A 6000-nucleotide genomic window follows, 5' to 3' on the forward strand; every position below is an offset into this window, starting at 1 on the left:
AGAAATGAAGAAGAAATAATGTGTATGAAATCATGAAAACCGCCATCAGAAAAAAAATAATCACACACAAACGAATGTCTAAACACCTTAAAACCACAATAGACCACCACCTAGTAGATACATGAACCATGAAGGAATTCTAGAACGAAAGTAGAGTCAGAGAGAAGGGCAGCGGCACACAAGACAATGTCGCCGAAGTAGAACCCACGATTTAACAAACGGGAAATGGAAGTGAACAAAAAACATGAGGTAAGCAAGTGTCAAGGGTCTAGGAAGTAAGAACCTTGAACAACCTAAGAAAAGAACAATGATACTAGGGATGGAAAAAAAACTCGTGCCAGATGGGAAAACACAAAACCCGATATTTTTGCGCCAGGTTCGGGCCGGGTAATTGGGGCTCAGGCCGGGTATGGGGATGGCTATTAATTTTTTCGCAGATTCGGGTCCGGTGATGGTTTTAGAAATAAACCTGATTACCCAACCTGTATACCCGAAAAGACCCGAGTTCATATACTCGGCGTGTAAACCTGATAACACGGCACGCAAACCCGATTACTCAGCCCGCATACCCAATTACCTGGTCCGTATACCCAAAAAAAACTCTATTACCCGTATACAAAAACAAAACTCTAGTATCCGTGGGAAAACCGTTTACCCGATAGTTTGTAAGTAAATGGGGACCCGGATACCCATGGAGAAACCTATTTACCCGTTAATTAGTAAGTAAATAGAGCTCCGGCGGGTCCGGGTTTAGGATGGGTTTTTTTAATCGGATTCGGATATGAGAATCAGGGATTGCCCAAACCCAGCCCGATTCCATCCGAACTCCAGTTACCTACCATTTCTGATTGAAGTCCGGGGATGGTACTCGCGGGCGATGGGCACAAACCTCTTATACCTGCGACCCGCCCACAATATTTTTTTTACCTGTAAATAGGTAAAAAATTTTGCTATGCCCATTGATACCCGCGACTTACAGATTAAAAAAAATACACTTATCAACTCTTTCATGCTCATGTATATCCACGATCGGCAAATAAACCGGTAAATAATTATGTTCGATTTTTTATTAAAAGTTTTCATTTTGATAAGCAAAATATATTTATATATTAATTATCTATGATGTATAGTATACAAGGAGCCTCGAAAAAACTCATTCACTAACAACAGTATATACGTACACGACAATAGGCAGCACATAAACAAGAGGTTTAACCAATTAACCTACACTATTTAGATCAGAAATTGAAGCGAATAAGGAACACAGCCGGCATAGTCAGAAATACACTAGTATTGAATATATAAGTATATTGATTTATATGAAATATATGTGTGGGTTAAAGGATGTACCGTATACCCGTGGATCATTTAAACGGGTATCACTAGTCAAATTTTACCCGTGAAGGATATTATATATCAGTAACCCGCCAACGGTTAATTTTTTCGACCCGACCCATACCCCTTTTTAAAATTTCTGCCTGTTACGAGCACGGATACCCATGGGTCACCAGTATTTTTCCGCTCGTTGCGAACCCTAATGTAACAACCCTGCTATTTCCGTTAAGCTTCGTTAACTGTCCGTTAAATTATTTAACGGTACTTACTTTCATTTTGTGTATTTAATTGAATTATATGCATACTTAATCCTTGGTGGGTTACTTGAATTAATATGGGTTGATATTAATGGATAAACTTATTTCGGTTAATGAAATACAAAAAGAAAACGAAACGGTTTGAATAACTGCAAAAAATATTTTTCGAGTAACGAAACACTCGGGTTTATTTTAATAATTATTTTAATAATTTTTAAATTATGAAAAATATTTAATTTATTAAGTTTTTTAATGAATTAGATTACTTGGTTGCGTTTTAACAGTCGGTTTAACGTTCCGAGGCTTCGGTACGTTTAAACGACACTTGAAACGGACCACGAGTACATGTAATTTGACAACATGAGCCCGGGAGCACTCCCTTAGGCCCATTCGGCCGACCCCCTCCCATGATCCCCTTATTGGACTATTTTGTTGGTCTTGTGGTTTAATTTGGTGGAATTAGGCCCTAACTAGGAAATATAAAAAAGGCAAGTTAACTCACATAATCCCCTAAACCCTATTTTAATCGACAGTCTCTCCTCCCTCTGCTCTCTTTTTCGTCGACCACCACACACACCATAACCACATCAAATTTTGCTTTTTTGCTAAAATAATCTACACGAAGGTTGTTGCTCTTGTCATCCTCTACGCATCGATATAACCAATTTGAGTTTTAGCGGTAAAATTGATGGAACCCTATTGTTTGATTTCTGTATTTTTATAAGTATTCATGGTAATTAGTGGTCCATTGCTCTAGTCCTTAATTGTATGCATGATATTACTCGATAATTTGTTCGATTGATGTATGTATATTAAATCACGAATTTGATTTGCATGATCAGAGAAACTTGAACTTTTTGAATGTGAATTATTATGATATAATTAGAATCCTCTCGAAAAACTAATAATTTTGGGGTTTTGAATTGCGTATTTTCGTTACCGTATGTGAAAGATACGATTAATTGAAGTTTTAACATGATATTGCATGAATCCGAATTTTCTGTGATAAATGCTTAATGATTTAGGTTATGAACTGATTTCCAACAGATAGATAATTTAAAAACACTCAATTTGTACTAGGGTATCATGCTATTTGGAGTTGTAAAACTCGTTTTATGCTTAAATGATCGTTCTTGGTGAAACTTGTTAAACGGTAAATTAAAACAGGTTCTAAAGGTATTTTGAAATGTGTTCTTGAATAAAGTCTTTGCATTTCTGTAAAATTCATATATTGTGGATTACTTTTCATCTAGACCTTGTGACAATTGGACATGTATAATTTGCGTAATATGCGTGCGAAAACGACTACCCAAATGGGATCTAATCTGTCTATTTTACACAAATAATTGTCTAGCATGAAGTAGGAATTGAATTGGACTTTGTGCTTATGATATGTGGTTACATGTATATTGCTTAGAATATCTTGTTTGTATGTCAAGCTCTTAATGCTTTGTTTGCTATGTGTTATATGCATACCGAAACCGGATGTCTGAATTCTGTCTAAATCAGAAAGTCCGACAAGTCAGCCAAAACTGTACAAATTGGCTACATGAATTTCCTTGATTATTTTACCACTAATAACTTGGAGTGTTAATTGCTATTTTTTAAATTAAATGAGAATTAATATGAAACGGATGCGCAAACAGAAACTGTTCTTGAATGTGTTGCATGCTACGTAAGTTCTAGGAACCGTATGATAACGTGCTTAGTCTTTTTAGAAAGCTTATAACATGTACATAAGATCTGGAGCTTGCCATGATTTCATGTCTTACCAATTATGAATAATCATTGTTTCTTGGCATGACTGCCATGAACGTTTACAGCGGTTGAAGTAGAAATGTGTAATATGTCGCAATGATGTATGAAACTTGTAAATTGATCTTAGCTTGATATTATGACATCATTGCCATGACCTACTGGTATAGTTGACTTAGGTTGACCAAATTGACCAAGTTTAACTTGCATGAATTAGTTGACTTTTGTGTTGACTTTTACTCTACAAGTGCGTCGGTCTTAGCAATAGGACAACTTACTTTATGAAATAACTATTGTACAAGATACAACTATTGACCAACCTAAATACGTATATCTAGGTTGCATTACTCGACCGTAATCCGTACAAGCTACTTTTTGCTTACTTTTCATACCGAGCTTTCAAAGGTGGGTCTACAGTCCCCTTTTTTACATATTTCTGGGATGACAATACACGCTGGTTACATTTACGTTATTACAAATGCTTTAACTTTTGACACGAGTACTATTATACATGTTGAGTTAATGTTCACAAAGCCCCTAACTTGAATATTTTAATTACCTTTGGGTAAGCACAATTTGGATGGACGGATCCGTTAGGTTAGACAAATCTCACCCTACTAAAACTCGTGATGCATTTACTTTGAACTATAAGTACAATCGAAAAAGTGTATTCGTTATACGGGGTAAAGGATAAGTGTAGTTATAAACTATACGCAGGTCTTTAGCTAGTATTCAAGTGCTCACGGATGTATGTACTTTTTACAACACTTGGGTTGTACGTTATGAAATCTCGTCGTCCAAAAATAAATAATTATTTTTCTGAATACTGTTTTTCAGATACTATTTTATATTATTTAAACCTGTAGATTCACCAACCTTATTGTTGACCTGTTTTTGCGTGTTTGTTCTCAGGTCAATAGAGGTAGTAGCTTCCACTGTTTGCTTGGTGCATGGTCTTGTTGTGGAGTCAACATGATTTATTTAAAGACAATATTTATTTTCACATTTAACCTATTTACACTTGTTAAATACTGTTGACTTGTGGTTATGATCACAATAGTATTTCTTTATGGTTGTTGACTTATGTTTTAAAGTCAATGGTTTTAATAAAATAAATGCGAATACTTTTTTTTTTTTTGTAAACGTCTCATATAGAGGGTGTGACCGTTATTGTGGGACATATGATTAACACACTATCAAATAGAATTTGGCGGGGTGTTAAAGTTGGTATCAGAGCTAACGGTTCGTAGGGAACTAGGATTTGCATTAGTGTGTCGAGTCATTAGAACACTTTAGCGAGTCTAGACTACGACCTGAACTTAGTCACTATATGATTGCTTTATGATTGTACCTTGTATTTAACTGATCTTCTTTCTCTATCTGTTCTTGTACTGCTAAGGTAGATGTTGAGATCGTCTGGAAGTTCAAACAGCTCAAGCATGGCGCCTGAACCTGCTCCGATTCCTAATAACCCTGCACCTGCTCAAATACCTAATCATCCTGTTAACATCTACTCTATGGATCTAATCCATACTAACACGAACCTGTTGATACGAGACCGTATGAATGCCATCAGTGATATCATGAGGGTTACCCCGCATCCAGAGGTGATCGAAGGATTACAAGAGACGGTAGCGTTTATAAACGGGTACATGTACGTGATGGAGGCTAGATTTCTAAAGCAAGAAGAGCTAAATACAATATATGCTGCAAGGATATCTAAGCTCGAGGCGGCTCTAGCCAAGGCTAAGAGTGATGATGGACCAGCCTTTCACACTAGACAGAGGAAGAAGTAAAGGAGTCACTTGACTTTGGACTTTCTTCTACTCATTTCTTTGTTATTCTTTCGACTATTTTTGCATAGACTTACCAGGTGGTTTATACCGGGCTATTAGTACTTGACATTTATTTTGGTTGGATATGTTACTTTTGGATTATTTTTGAATATGGTGGATTACCTTATCATTTATGGAGGACTATTTACCTTTATATTGTGTGGTGTTGTCTTATCTGTACATATATGACTTGCGTAGTATTATATATTTAACTGCTCGATGTCTATATGATGGATAATTACATGTGTTGAAAGAACACTAGATGATTATCAATGTTTGTCACTACTCATTACTAATACCACTGCTATCACTACTGTCACTACCTACTACTACTAGTACTTCTCAATACTACTTCTCACTACTAAGAAATCTCTATGTATTATTACTAATTACTAGTCTTCACTACTCGTTGCTAGTATATTTTTATATATAGCAATGTTTTTGACACTGATCTGGTGTATTATTCTGTTTTGAAGATCATGCCTCCTAAGGAATCCGCAACAGCACAAATCAGGAGACTTGTCGCCGAGGGTATCGCGGCAGAGAGAGCCGAGTTACTTAGAGAGTTTAATAATATGCTTAACAACAACAATGGCGGCCCAAATAACAACAATAACAATGGTGGACCGAACAACAATAATAACGGCAACAATGGCCGTGGTGGGTGTACTTACAAAACATTCACTAGCTGCAACCTACACTCTTTTAGTGGGACTGAAGGACCACTTGGTCTCAATTGATGGTTCGAGAAGCTAGAATCAGTTTTTTGCATCAGTGGGTGTAACGATACCGATCGCGTGGAATTTGCTACGGGCACA

Source organism: Rutidosis leptorrhynchoides, chromosome 7 (assembly GCF_046630445.1).
Source record: "Rutidosis leptorrhynchoides isolate AG116_Rl617_1_P2 chromosome 7, CSIRO_AGI_Rlap_v1, whole genome shotgun sequence".
In the NCBI taxonomy this organism is placed as follows: Eukaryota; Viridiplantae; Streptophyta; class Magnoliopsida; order Asterales; family Asteraceae; genus Rutidosis; species Rutidosis leptorrhynchoides.